The sequence below is a fragment of the Mesoplodon mirus genome (genome assembly GCF_964341445.2).
Source record: "Mesoplodon mirus genome assembly, chromosome: 3".
Taxonomy (NCBI): Eukaryota; Metazoa; Chordata; class Mammalia; order Artiodactyla; family Ziphiidae; genus Mesoplodon; species Mesoplodon mirus.
In genome coordinates this window covers 135,225,773-135,240,662 of record NC_138978.1, presented here as the reverse complement: position 1 = coordinate 135,240,662, position 14,890 = coordinate 135,225,773, and the positions used below count along the sequence as shown (strand labels likewise).

The 14,890-nt window shown below is 38.6% G+C and overlaps 1 protein-coding gene and 2 pseudogenes across 4 annotated transcripts in view; 2 read left to right on the top strand and 1 right to left on the bottom strand.

The window, feature by feature from the left end:
• The window catches only part of LOC309799247 (centrosomal protein of 78 kDa-like), a 780,309-nt pseudogene that overhangs the window by 584,868 nt on the left and 180,551 nt on the right, over positions 1-14,890 (top strand). The gene's annotated exons all lie outside the window — the stretch shown is intronic.
• LOC309800867 (centrosomal protein of 78 kDa-like) overlaps positions 1-14,890 on the top strand; it is a 720,575-nt pseudogene that overhangs the window by 547,847 nt on the left and 157,838 nt on the right. The window lies entirely within an intron of this gene.
• Positions 1-14,890, bottom strand: part of LOC309799856 (ferritin light chain-like) — a 99,141-nt gene that overhangs the window by 10,737 nt on the left and 73,514 nt on the right. Inside the window, exon 2 of one of the 2 annotated variants that reach the window (XM_082613470.1) lies at positions 5,610-5,677. The exons of the other annotated variant lie outside the window; for it this stretch is intronic. The gene's annotated coding sequence lies outside the window, so the exon portion shown is untranslated. The remainder of the gene's footprint in view (positions 1-5,609; positions 5,678-14,890) is intronic. 2 annotated transcript variants of the gene reach the window in all.

The window sequence follows — 14,890 nt, the reverse complement described above, 5'->3', positions numbered from 1 at the left end:
TCCAGGCCTATCCTATGTTAGCTAAAGCAGATATAAGTGATGTATTTTTGGCATTCATCCTTGTGGGTTGGAAAGAGAAGACAGAATTTTATCCTTTAGGTGTCATCTGACTGGACAAATGGGCTCTTTCCCTCTACTGCCTACCATGTAAAAGCCTGAGGGTGTTACCTCTAGAAGGTATCTTCTAGTTATCAAAATAGTTCAGATAAGTCAAATTTCTCAGTAAAAGATCACAAAACTATGTCTTAGGTGGTTAATTTTCTATGTCAATTTGTCTGGGCCACCATGCCCGGTTATTTGGTCAGATATTATTCTGGATATTTCTGTGATGGTGTTTTCGTGTTTTTTACAATTTGTATTTATTTATTTATTTATTTATATTTTTGGCTGCGTTGGGTCTTCGTTGTCACACGTGGGCTTTCTCTACTTGCAGCAAGCGAGGGCTACTCTTTGTTTTGGTGTGCAGGCTTCTCATTGCGGTGGCTTCTCTTGTTGCAGAGCATGGGCTCTAGGTGCACGGGCTCAGTAGCTGTGGTGCACGGGCTTATTTCCTCCACGGCACATGGGATCTTCCCAGACCAGGGCTCAAACCTGTGTCCCCTGCATTTGCAGGCGGATTCTTAACCACTGCGCCACCAGGGTAGTCTCTGTGATGGTGTTTTTGGATGAAATTCATATTTAAATTGGTGTTGGACTTTGAGTACAGCAGATTATCCTCCATAGTATGGGTGCGCCTCATCCAATCAGTTGAAGCTCTTAATAAAACAGAGACTGACCTCCCTGTCGCAAAAAGGAATTCTGCCAGAAGACTTACAGAAATTGAACTGCAACTCTTCCTAGAGTCTCTAGACAGCCTAACCTGCAGATTTTGAATTGACCAAGCCTCTATTATTGTGTGAACCAATTGTTTAAAATCTCTCTCTCTCTTTCTCTATCTTTATATAGATATGGATATAGATCTAGGTATCAATATTGATATCTAGATCTATCAATATATATGGGCACATTGTATACACATGCTGTTGGTTCTGTTTTTCTGGAGAAGCTTGACTAATATAGTGGCCCATATAAATAAAAGGATGAACCCAAGTTCACCCAGGTAGAAAGTAGTACAATGAGAACTGGAACTTAAGGCCTCATGACTCATTCAGCTGTGAACACTGACCCAGAACTGGGGTCCACAAACTCTGGCCCACTGATCAGATCTCGCTTGACTCCTGGTTTTGTACATAACATTTTGCTTGAACACAGCCACACCCATTCATTAACGTATGGTGCATGGCTGTTTCTGTGCTACAGCAGCAGATAGGCAGTTGCAACGGAGAGGTATGGTACACAAAATCCAAAATATTTACTATCTGACCCTTTACAGAAAAGATCTGCTGACCCTTGCTCTAGGATGCCATCTGATTTCTGATAACACAGAGGAGAATAATTCATGCACATTGGGGTTGATTGTTAATCTCCTGTCCTCCTTAGGTCAAAGATCTCTTAAATGCTCACCCTTGCAATAGCCAGCTTGGGGAACATTGTCTGAAGATGCAGAAATATTTCTTGCCAGGTCTTTCCAATCCACACTGCTCCCTGACTATGGTTCTTAAAACCTATTTTTTAAAAAAATTTTATTGGAATATAGTTGATTTACAGTGTTGTGTTAATTTCACATGTACAGCAAAGTGAATCCGTTATACATATACATATATCCACTTTTATGTTTTTTTAGAGTCACTTCCAAATAGCCCGTTACAGAGTATTGAGTGGAGTTCCCTGTGCTAATAAGAAGAGCAGGTTCTTATTAGTTATCTATTTTATGTATAGCAGTGTGTATATTTCAGCCCCAATCTCCCAATTTAGCCTCCCCGCCACAATACCCTGGTAACCCTAAGTTTGTTTTCTACATCCCTGCCTCTACTTCTAAAACCTGTCTATTTTAACCAACTACCACTCATTGCTTACTGTCTCTGGCTTCATGTACTTCATAATAAATCTACCTCTTGTTCAATCCTGGATGACATGTTCCAAGGACTGAGACAATATCTTCTTCTACATAACTTGTCCTTGATATTGTCTAACTTGGGGTCTTTATCTATGTCCCAAAGAAGACAGTCACACTCTGTCTTCTAGTACTACTAATAATACCACATTTTAGGGCATGAATTTGACCCAATGCACTGAACTATCCCTTTAGAAACTGTATGCAACCTGTCACTGGGTTTTAGCACCGGGATAGAGCTCAAATTAGTGTTCATATTTAAACAAACCTACTTGACCAGAAACTTTTTGTCTCACCATTTATTTTATTACACAAGTAACTTCTCTCTTTGCATCTATGATGTAAATATTTTTAATTTCCTAAATTATCTGAAAAATTATTTAGAGCTTCCATTTCAGTAGGCATTGGCATTGCTGTGTTGTGACTATTTCATTATTTTATTTCCAAATGTTAAATTAGGCTTCAAGCTTTGGCCAAGAGTAGACAGGAAAGGGTTTTAAAAGAAATGAAGAATGGGAAAGACTTCTGATGCAACGGAGACTTAATAAAGATTTGCTTTTGAATCAAGAATTTATAATAAAGGTTTGATTTTGAATCAATAAGTTATGTCATTACAAAATAGCTCCCTGGTAAAATTCCATTCTTTTGTAATCATTAAGTACAGAAATTAACCATCAAAATATGCAGTGATCTTTTTCATTTTCTAAAAACAAACCTATATCTAGATGAGAGGAGAATTCATTTCATAACTCAGGCTCTGGACTTACGACTCCAAGTCCTGTTTTCTTTCAACCATGCCTGCTAAGTTTCTGTCTAACTTCTTGAGCATGAGGTAATGGCTTCAGCTTTCATCTCCTTACTCAGTATATAGCTTGGTGACTAAGAGTAAGGGATCTAAACCTTGAGAACTTGGGTTCCAATCTTGACTCTAAAATTTACTTGTTGAGTACTCTTGAGCATGTTATCTGTTTTTGCCTCAGTTTTCTCATCTATAATATAGAGATAACATTACTTCTCTCAGCGAGTTGCTATGAGGGTTAAAAGAGAAAATTCATACAATGCAAGAATTTATCAGTTCTTGGAACACAATAAATACTGAAAAGAAATGTTAGCCATTATCAAGGGCCCCTCATTTTATGGATAATATAGATTAGTTTATATAGGTCTAATATTTACATATACATAAATGTTTTGTACCTATATGTGTGTATACGTTCTTCTTAGAAATTGAGCAGTCAACATTCACATCTAAAAGTATGTGCTCCAGGGAGATCAGCTCGGTGCTTTGTGACCGCCTGGAGGGGTGGGATAGGGAGGGAGGGAGGGAGACGCAAAAGGGAGGGGATATGGGAACATATGTATATGTATAACTGATTAAATTTGTTTTAAAGCAAAAAAATAAATAAATAAATAAAGTATGTGCTCTGTGAAACGTAGATCTCCTGTGTACAGACACAGTGCTGTAGTTATCTATTGCTGCATAATAAAGAAGTCCAAACTTAGTGGTGAAATAAACAAAAATTTTAATATGTGCCCAGATTCTGTGGGTCAGCAATTCAAACAGTACGCAGAGGAGATGGCTTGTCTCTACTCTGTGACTGATGTCTGAAACCTCAGCTCATGAGGATTCAAATGGCTGGGGCTGCAATCATCTAGATAATTTTAATTCACATGTCTGGCCCTTGAGATGGGATGACTTGAAGACTGGGCCCAACAAGGACTGTTGCCTGGAGTGCCTATAGATGGCTGCCCATGTGGCTTGGACTTCTCATAACGTGGTAGTTAGGATTCAAGATAGAGTATCCCAAGAATGAGCGTTCAGGGTTGAAGCATTCCAGGAGAATCATGCAAAAGCTGCATGACCTTTTATGACCTAGTCTTAGATGTTACATAGCATCACTTTATACTATTGCAGGCGTTGGAGACCTTTTTCCATAAAGTGTCAGACGGTCAATATTTTAGGCTTTACACGCCATACAGTCTCTTTTGCAACTACTTAGCTCCGCTGCTGTGATGTGAAAACAGACACAAACAATACATATACTAAGGAACATGGCTGTGTTCCAATCAAGCTTCATTTATAAAAGCCGGTAGAGGCCTAGATTTGGCCCACCAGCCATAATTTACTGACCCCTGCTCTACTGTTTGAAGCCATGGAAAGCCTGCCCAAATTCAAGGGGAAATGCCCACGTCTGGATGTGAAGAATGGCAACGAATCTGAGACCCTGTATTAAAACCACTACATATGGGGTACTTAGAAGAAGATCTGTCTGCATACCTTGTTTCTCCCATGTATGGTGGATATGAGGTATTGGCACATGTTACATCTCTGTAAGCCTGGGTCAAGGTCAAAGTTGGAATCTGAACTCAATGACCTTGATTTCTGGAAGAATTGGTAACTCTACTTATGATATCCATACACTCCTTACCCATATAAATACACCACAAAAGATAGATTTCAAGTAAACAGTTGCTTTATGGCAGATTTTTATTATGTCTCCATTGACTGAATTATTCCATTTTGGTTAGAAACATGAGTTTTGTTTCTTTCCTAAAGAGATCTGCAACTTTTCAGATGCGGCATTTCATTCTAATGAGAGGATGATGTAGGTTTTTATAAACGGAAAAAGCAGAGCAGGCTGAGTTCACTCAGATCATACCAATGCTTACAGGAATAACCGAAACTGGAACACAGGCTTCCAGGTTTTCCCGTCCTGTGCTCTTTCCGGTAGGTGCCATTGTCTGCTGGGCCTGGCAGTAATAAGTTTTGACCTTTACCTCTCTACACTCTTGTGAAGTGGTTTTGGGCTTTGTTAGCTTTCTTGTGAGTTTGTACTAAATTGTGTCCATAAAGTAGGCTGAATTCCTCAGGGAAGGATGATAGCTGTTACTGTGTTATTACTGCAAATGTTGTGTTGGTTACTTTTTTTTCTTTTCTTTTGTCCAGTTGTATCCTGAACTTAAAAGTTATATTATCTGAAATGAACGATGTGCCTCTGGTGGAAAACACTAATTTAAGGGATGAAAATTCCTGATGATTGCTTCAGTCAACCCTTAATACACACTGAGCTTCATTAGTAAATAGACAACTCTCAGACCTTTCCCTTGGAAGAGGTCTCATAATCAGGCTTTGTGTTGATTTCGCATTCTGTTCGTTAGAGACAGAACAAAGTAGAATAATTGGCTGGTACAGGGAAAGCAGAAAGAACTTTCTTCTATTTTGGTGATGCATCCCATAATAAGGGTTGAAAATGAGACTGGAGGTAAAAACATGAAACTCAGAAGAGCAAAGGAGAGAGGATATTGTTTCTTTGAAAATATTCTTTCAGTGTTGGCCCAGATGAAATATGAAGCTGAGGAAATTTTTTTAAGTGATGATTTTTGTGTTAACAATGTGAGTGTGGAGTTAGTAAGAATCAGAAAGCAAGCATCCTTTTCCACCAAGGACTTGGGAGCAAGTGAAACCATAAATACTCCCGGTTCTTGGAAACCCTTTTGGAGCAGTAATCAGAGAAGGGTAAAGGCAAAGCCTCAGAGCAGAGGTGTTCAGAGCAAAGGGATAGGAGGAGAACAAAAGGAGAGTGGATATTTTTAGAGCTGTCATTTTGAAATGTACCTGCTTCTGATTCAGTGCTGCTTTGCTACTGTGTTGATCCCGTGGAAATCCTCAAAGCAGGAGCAGCCCTATTTTAAAATAATAAGGTTAGAGCAAGTGACTCGAATCCAGGTCTCTTTAGCTCAAGAGCACAGAGGAGAGTGTGAGGAAAGAGTGAGGCCACAAGGAATTGTTCACTGGGTACATTTTCCCCAAACCTCACTAACTGGGAGAAACTGACCACTGGATTATGTGGCTTGAAGGAAAGCAAAAATGTTGAAAACAAAGAGTGTGGAGCTTGTTTAGAAAGCAAGCTCTATCATTTGGTCACCTGCTGATGATAATAGCATTGGCTGAGTCCTGACCATTTACAATGAAGGCACTTCTGTAGGTCATAAGTTCCAGGAGGGCCAGAACTGAGTATGTCTGTTTCAGCATTTAGCATGGTTTAGCATCTTAGAGCCTGGTACATTATTGGCATATAGTAGACTTAAAAATGAATATTTGTGGATTCTCTGAGTGGATGGATGTGTGTGATTCATATCCTATTTGCAGGTCCTATGCCCTACAGTGGATTTTCAGTGTCAGATTGGGAACGTATTTATGATGGGGATTGGCATTGTTCCCTATCTAATGGATAAAGATTACACATCAAAGGACTTTACATTGACATCCCAAAAACCTCATAGGAATTACTTAACAAAAAAATAAACTTGGATTCTGTATAATTTCTAATTTATAAGCTGGCCAGACCACTGGTATTTCTGCCAGTCCTCTGGTAGTTCCGATGATGTCCCCATGATGACCCAGGCATAATCAGAATGGCTTTAGGATTTGGGAGCCAAAATGTTCCTCAGTATTTACTGCTTTGCTAGTCCATTTAAGAAAATGGACTATTGAAAGAATAGCTTCAGACACAATATGGCATTTTATGATTTAGCATAAAACCTGAGAAATATAGAGGTTATCTGAAGCCTGCAGTGGTAAAGTTCCCTCTGCTATTGAAGTTGTTGTCTTTAAATAAAGATTCTACATCAGTAATGCTATATATATATGTTTTTTTTCTGATATTCAGGTTAATTTCCTATTCTCTATAAGGAAGTAATTAGTTGGTTGGTATGAGAGATAGTGTGGCTTCCAAAAGTGAAAAGTATTATTTTGTTGTAATTTCCAGCTACCTAAGGATGGGAGAGGCCCAGGACACTGCAGTCAGTATATTATGTGGAGCAGGTTATATTGTGGTTTATTTATGACCTTTTACATGTTTATTTTCTATGCAATTTTGTGTGCTCCTTTTTGAGTTTTGGTAGATAAGTGTTTTGTAACTTCGGAATACTTGGAGTTATATATATATATATATATGGCATATATATATATATATATATATATATATATTTTTTTTTTATCATAGTAGTTAAAGCCGTGGACAGTGTACTAGTCTACCTAGGTTCAAATTCTGGCTTTACCCTATGACTTCCCTGTGGCTTCCTCTGCTAACCTATTTAAAAGGAGTATAATAAGACTGCTGTGGTGAGTTATATACTAAGTGCTATTTAAGCATTTGCTATAATGATTATGTATACTCGAAGGCAAGGAACTTGCCCCTTGATTGTCTCTGTATTCCTAGTGCTTAAGAATTCCTAGTGCTTTCCTAGTGCATTGTCTTAGGATAGAGATAGCTCAGTATAGTTCTTCTCACTATAAAGTACTGTTACGTTGAAAGTCTTTGCTTGTGTACTAATAATCTATGACATATCTGCTGAGGACAAGGAAAGGAATAGTTTTAAAACTGCAATGGATAACAAAAGATTGTATGATGTAATGCCTTTATTATGTAATTATAAAACTAACAAATGATCATGGTAGAAAATTTGAAAAACTCCTAGACAAAATAGAGATCAATAAAATTTGGAGTAGCGTTCAGAGTGTAGAGTTGTCCATGAATATTAGTGCTTTCACATTTTCCAGGACTTTAAGTAGACTCTGCTTCTTAAGAGGCTATTCATGATATTTTATTTTAATGATGTTTTCATCATGGGGACACACACACACACACACACAGAGAAATCTGTTAAAAAAAAAGACATGTAAATCACTGATGTTTCAGATAGCCACATGAAATAAAGTGAGAAAGGTCAACAAGCTGAAAGAATGTGGAGTAGCATCTCCTTAATTGCTTACATAATTCTGATAATTACCTCTCTGTGGATAATGTAATTAATGGGGAATCTAATTCAAGAAAAATGTATGAACTTCAAGCCTTCTCGAAGCCAAGTACTTCTTTCCACAAAAGTTTAATTTCCACGGCCGTGCTTCCTTATTACCTGACAGGGTAAGTGTATTGTATGGCAAAGGATCTTCCCAAAGGAAGGTGCTTCCCACACTGATCGTCATAAATGACTTCGGAATTATTGTTGCTATATTACCAAAATCTTAAACTAGGGTATTTTTGACAAATGTGGTCCTTAGTTAATTTTTAGAGCTACAAACTGTCAGATGGCTCTGCAATAACAATTGTCTGGCTGTTCTTCAGGGTGATCACAATATGGTAATGACCTTGAGGTACCACTAAAAAGCAGGAAGGTGTGAGTCTTCCTTTGGTTCCAGAGTGAAATGCGAGTTGGAGTTGGAGTTGGAAAAGAGGCCGACAACCAAGTGATAGAGAAGGAAATGTGAGGTCATTAATGAAAAACCAGGTTTAAGTTAAGGTGAAGAGGCATGAGGAAATGGTCAGCTGTTACAGTATTACAAAGATCATGAAGAAGCATATCCATGAATGTGGTTTGTATTGCAATCTGCTGAAAAAGAGACAAATATCCTGGCCTGGCCTTCATGGAGATTATTTTTATTGATTCTGATAATAGATTATTGTTGAAAAGGGCCTCCTATAAATTATAACCGTGCAAAGGCAGCAAGATAACTTGTTTTTTCTTTATGTATGTGTTTCTCATTCCTACTCACTTCTCTCTTAGGGGAAGAGAAAATCACAAAAAACAAAAATGTCAAATCTCAGCTATTCATTTTCAAAATAATTTTTTTTCCAAATTCCAAAGGAGGCAATAGGTTAACTGTTAAGATTTGTCAGGCTCAAAAAACTAGATTTTTACAAAGTGTAGCCAAATTTTGTTTCATAAATAGTAGCTTTGGAAAGAATATGTGATGATGCAAAGTTGGAAAAAGATGGTTTTTCTTCCGTAAATGACTTCACCGTGTGAGAGAAGAGGCAGAGAAGAAATCAAAGTAATTAAACATGGGGTGAGTTTTTCTGATAGGGGACTCTAGTGCTTTAAAATAGACTAGATAATCCTCGGGATAATCTGAGGGTAGAACAGACTAGTGCCTCATTTCCAATCTGGTACGCTGGAAGAAAACAGTGTATTTCCTTTGAGGTCTTGAGAGGTTTTTCTTCTTCTTTGTTTTGTTTTTGGTTCATTTTGTAATCAACTTTATTAAGGTATCATTTACACACAATAAAATGCAGACATTTTTAGTCAACGGTTCAATGACTTTTAATTAATGTACACATTTGTATAACTACCACCCCCATAAGATCAATAACAATTCTAAAACCCTAGAAAGTTTCCTCCTAGGCTTTTGCAAAAGTATCCCCATCTCCCACCCCAAGGCAACCACGGATCTGATTTTTATCTTTAGAGATGAATTTTGCCCAGTTTAGAATTTCATGTAAGTTGAATAATACAGTAGGTGCCCTTTTGATCTGGCTTCACTTGCTCAGCATATGGTTTTTGAGATTCATTCATGTTGGGATGTTTTAAACCAGGACTTTAGCCTGGGTGGCTGATGTTGTCTGAAGGCACCTTATAGGTACATCTGAGTCTCTGGCATTGTCACTGTCTGTTCTTGGCTCAGTATTTTCAACTTTACTAAGAAGCACAAGGTTGAAGTAAGGAAGATCATTGTCAGTATAATGGAGGTGAAGTGGGGTCTGTTATATAATATTCTCAGCATAAATTGACCTGCTTGGAATCATTGTGTTGATAATCGACAAGGATACTCTTCCTCCAAAAACCTTGATACTATAAAACTTCTAAAGGACGCTGTCCTAGGACTCTTTTAGTTTTCATTTTTTGGGGAACATTTCTGGAAAATTGAAATGCTCACAACCTGAAAGAAGCAATTATTCACCTGAAGGCTAACTCTGCTAAAGTTGAGTTGTCCGACCTTTACATGCTGATAGAACCCAAATAGCCTTGCAAAACAATGCTCTTATTGGATATAAGCATATAGATTGTTTAAGATGGACGTGTATATGCAGTAAAGTGAAAAAACAAAGAATCTTTGAGTTTTCCTTGCTGGTTTTTTTTTATTTTTTCACTTACGCTTCTATATCATACGCTAATAGTTTAGGGTAACCTCAGGTTAGTTTTAGGTCCACTCTTTACGTAAATGTTGATGTACTCCATACGCAACTTTTTTCCACCTTCCTTCTTTTCTTCCATCTTTCCTTTCTAACTTCTTATAATCCATTATACTTAATCCTGCATTTGTTGAGGTGGCAAGTACTGTAGGAAAATTGAAAGCAGTGTGAAATTTTGCTGTTCAGAATGCATGTTGACCAAATTCTATATTGAGAAAAGGTCTGAATTTACCCACAGTAACCGTTTCTCAGCCTCTCTGAATAAAGGCCATAGAAACTGGGCTCTATATAATATCCTGACAGGTATGTAGAATTCATAGCAATTGCCCTCAAAGAGCTTACCTAGCGTAGATGCATATGAATGCATTTAATGATTGCTTTATTGGCAGCAGTGCCAACACTCACAGTCTATTTTGTTTTATATGATTATCATTACCTGCTGTTTACCACTGTATACATTGCTAATGGTGTGGTTTCTATGGCTTGTGAATTTCACGGCCCAATATTATGTAATTTATTGCACACTTTAGTGTAGAAGATGGAGACTCCATAAATTTTCGTGTGCTCTTTGCCCCTTTGGAATGTATTACACTGAGATCAGACAAAGTAATAAATTTATTTCAAATGTGCGTGATAGCTAAACATCAATTAGGACTTGATGGGAAATATTTCTTCTTCCAGCAACATAACAGTTTTTAAAGACTAAGCCATTGAACGTGGAGTTCCTGAACATGGGACTCAGCTCACTGGGATCCCTCCTTAGAAAAATAAAGGAAAACTTGAATTGGATATGTGTGGCTTATTCAAGTAGTAACTAATCAGCTACATCTTTGTTAACTTAATTTGTCACAATGGTTTGGTATTTTATTAACTCCCTTCCCCTTCTTCCCCTGACTCTCACGGGAATGGATCATGAGTGTCTTAAAACATACTAAGTCATCTTCCATCCCTGTTAATCTAACTACAAAAACACACTTTCCTTATCCAATGTAACATACTGTCTTTTAGAGTAGCTGTGGTTTTAATTCTCTACAAAATTAAAACCAGCAAAGAGAAACATTTTCAAGGAGCCACCACATTGTAGAGCTTTAGAAAGAAGACTTTAGAATTAAGGGCAACTATATCATTTTATAGCTAAAGCACCTGAGACCTAAAGTAGGAAGGTAACCATCGAGGTCAGGGAAAGGGGTTGAAGATCAGGTTTCAAGCTGAGAAAGAGTCTACAGGGACTCAATCTGAGCAGGTCAAAAACTGAAATGAGACCACAAATGTTCTGGGAAGGGTGGCACCTGGCCTCAAGTGTGGGATTCAGACAGGGAGTGGGCCTGGGGGAACTGAGCTTCCACAGTAGGCAGAGAAGGCCACCTCATCTGTGGAAAGTGCCACTGACATCAGGGAGTTGAGGGAAAAGAGCAGTGAATTCCAGTCCCCCTGAGAAAGCAGGCCAATCTGATTAACTCTGAATTTAGGCTTATTTCAGATACTTCTAATTTTTTTTGTGTGTGTGTGGTATGCAGGCCTCTCACTGTTGTGGCCTCTCCCGTTGCGGAGCACAGGCTCGGACACGCAGGCCCAGGGCCATGGCTCATGGGTCCAGCCACTCCACGGCATGTGGGATCTTCCCGGATCGGGGCACGAACCAGTGTCCCCTGCATCGGCAGGCAGACTCTCAACCACTGCACCACCAGGGAAGCCCAGATGTGTAGTTCTTTAAAAATATTTTTAACATTTTTCCAGCTACATGTAGAATATAACTTAGCATAAAAACAGTATGGGTTTTATTTTAAGTAGTTTAACATTTTGACATCCTCATAATGAAATTGAATCCAGACGGTTTCTCTCCATGATCTCTTGAAATAGTCCTTGATCATCCACAGTATTTCCCATCATCACAAAGGTGGTACCAAGGGCAGAGAACTCCAACATTATTAAAGTTTCATAAAGCAAAGTCAATTTTAAGAATATAATGTCCCCTAACTGATAAAGGTCTTGACAGATAATTTCAAGGAAAGCATAAATTATTTTCTGTTTGTCAGAGGGCAAAATTATTTAGGTTGACTTAATGAATGGCAGAGTTTTTGAGTGGAGAGTGTTCTTAAAATATTATGTAGATCTGTACTGTCAACAGATGCTAGCCACGTGGCATTATTTATATGGAAACAAATTTTAAAATAAGGTTAAAAATTCAGTTCCTCAGTTGCATTTGCCATATTTCAAAGATGTTTATTAGCTCCATGTAGCTATTGAATACTGCTTTGCATAGTACAGATATAGAATATTTTCATTATCACCAAAACTTCTATTGAGCAATACTAAAATTATACCCAGATATTCACAGAGAAGGCAACCAAGTCTCAAGGAAATGATATAACTTCCCCAAGGTCACACAGCTATGTTTTTAAAGAAAAGCAAAATGACACAAAGGAAATAGTAACAGAGGCATTAAGGAAACCCAGTAAGTTTCTGGAGCAGTCAAAGTAGGGTTTAAAAGTGCACACTTAGCTGTTAGCAGGGTTGAAGCTCTTGATGGTTAGTAAGATCTACCTGCCTGAATTTGGACATTAGCATTTTATGCAATGAATTAAAAGCAAAAAATCATTTCAACGAATGCCTTCCAGCTCCATATTTTTAGCCACTGCCGTGCTTCCAGATTATGTTTATCACTTTCATATACAGGGCACCACTGTGAAATGTGATGGTTTATCTGACCCCAGAGAAATCAGGAAATCTTGTGGGGGTTATGGCTCTATTTGAAAAGGTTGATTTTTCAATGCATCATGCAGACTGGCCCTGTTTTAAAAGGGATTCCTGCCATCAAATAATCAAAATGTAAACCTCTTCTCAGCTTGCAAAAGTCAAAGATAGTCCCTGCATCTTTATTATTTCCTTGAAATCCAAATATTATTTTTCCTTTCTCTAACTTGTTTTCCTCACAGTGTGATCAACTATTGCCAAGGAAGGAAAGGTTAGATTTATCAATCAAAGTTTACTAAAGGCCCCCTAGGTAATTGAACCCTCAGGAGAAACAATCCTCATGTATTCTTTTTCTGTTGTTTCAATAGCTTTGTAAAGAGTCATTTCAGTATGTTTGGCTCTGTAGCAGAGGTTCTGTGAAGTGCTTGTCATCCTCAGAGGTCCAGAAAGTCTGCGAGTCTGTGGGTAAAGATGGGTAAGGAGAGAGAGGGAAGGAGGATAGAGAGAGGCTCAGGGCTGAGATAAGGACAGTGATCTAAAGCCTCCTGGGGGTGCGGCTGGGGTGCACAGACACCCACGACTAATCTAGACAGAAACTGAGTAATCAAGGGGATGACCACTGTGAGGTCATGTGGTCACCTCTCCCTCTAGAAATAAACATTGCCCTCAGTAAGTCTCCTCCCGCCCCAGAAGAGCATTAGGAAGGTCTGGGGAGGGGGCTTATTGGCAGAAATGGAAAAAGCAGGTTGAAGGGATTAGCCTGGAGCAGAGAGACCAAGAAACCCAAGCCAGTAGGTGGAAGGCAGACTTTTCATGGAAGTCTCCAAGCCCAAGTCAAGTTCTGGGACCACCAAGTACAAGTCAAAGAGTGCTCATTTAACCCCTTTGGGCCCCCATGGGAGTGGAGGAAGACTGGACAGAGAGGGAGAAGGGGCCAGTGAAGGTACAGTATTTACTATGGGATTTAACTCCCGAAAGGCCTCCCAGTAGCTTCAGGTCTGCTCAAGAATCCTTCATGTCCTGCTGGTGTGCAGTGAGTGGCTCACAGCTTCAAGGCCTCCTCTGCCAGATAGAGAACTATTTCAACCATCCTGCCTCTATTTTGGACTGTAGCAATGCAGACAGGGAACCTGACCCCATTTCCAGGTTCTAAAGAGAAATTCTAAGTACCTGAAAGACTGAGGAACATGGTGGCTTTTATTTAAGATGGGGAGCTAGAGAGCACATACCTGGACTTGGGCCTGCAGCAGCACCAAACTGCACCAAGAGTTCCCTTTATTTTCTCTCGCATCTCTGTTTCTCCTTTTCTCTCTGCTGGATTAGCCACGGGGACTCCAAGTTCTTCATTGTGTGGTCCTGGTACCAAGATTCTCCTGGGAATTGTAAAGCTATTCACCTTCTACATCGAGCACTTCTTGTTTTTTCCCCAGCAAAGTTAAGTCATCCTTAAGAGGAGTCAGGGTGCTAGCTCTTAAAAATATTTCAGTCATCCCTTTGTACATTAAATGCTCTTTCTTGGAGACTGCTCCTGACGTGGCGTTCACCGTGCTCTCAGCTGGCCTCCTGAAGTTCTGCCCTGCCTTCCCCACCAGGTACAGTTCAGGAGCTGCCTACCTCAGGGTGATAGGTTATCTTCTAGTTGCTTTATTCCTTTCCCTTTTACATTTAGAAAATATAATTTGAATACATAAACTTCTCTGTGACCACAGCTTTATTTGCAACCCACAGGTTTGGTTATGGCATATTTTCATTATCATTCAATTAATAAAATTCTAATTCCCATTGTGATTTTATCTTTGACCTACATAATGATCAGAAGTATGTTTTTAATATCCAACTATTTGGTAAAATATTGGTTATATATTTTTAAATTTCTTGCTTATTCGGAGTCTTGTTTTATAACTGGAATATAGTCAATTTTATAAATGTGCCATGTGCACCTAAAATTTTCTGCATAATATATATATTCCATCATTGTTGTTGCAGTGTTTTATGTAAATTTAGGCCAAAGTTTTTAATGTTGGTATTCAGATCTTCTCTAATCTGCTGATTTGTTGTTGTGGTTCTATGTTACTGATCTAGGTAATTTAGATTTTTCTATTTCTACTTAGTTTTTTGGAATTTCCCTTCATCTATTGCATTGAAGTTTAGATTTATAATATACTCCTTGTAAAGTAACAGTGGGTTTTATTATCCTGCCTTATCGCCAGTGATACTTTTTGCTTTCAAA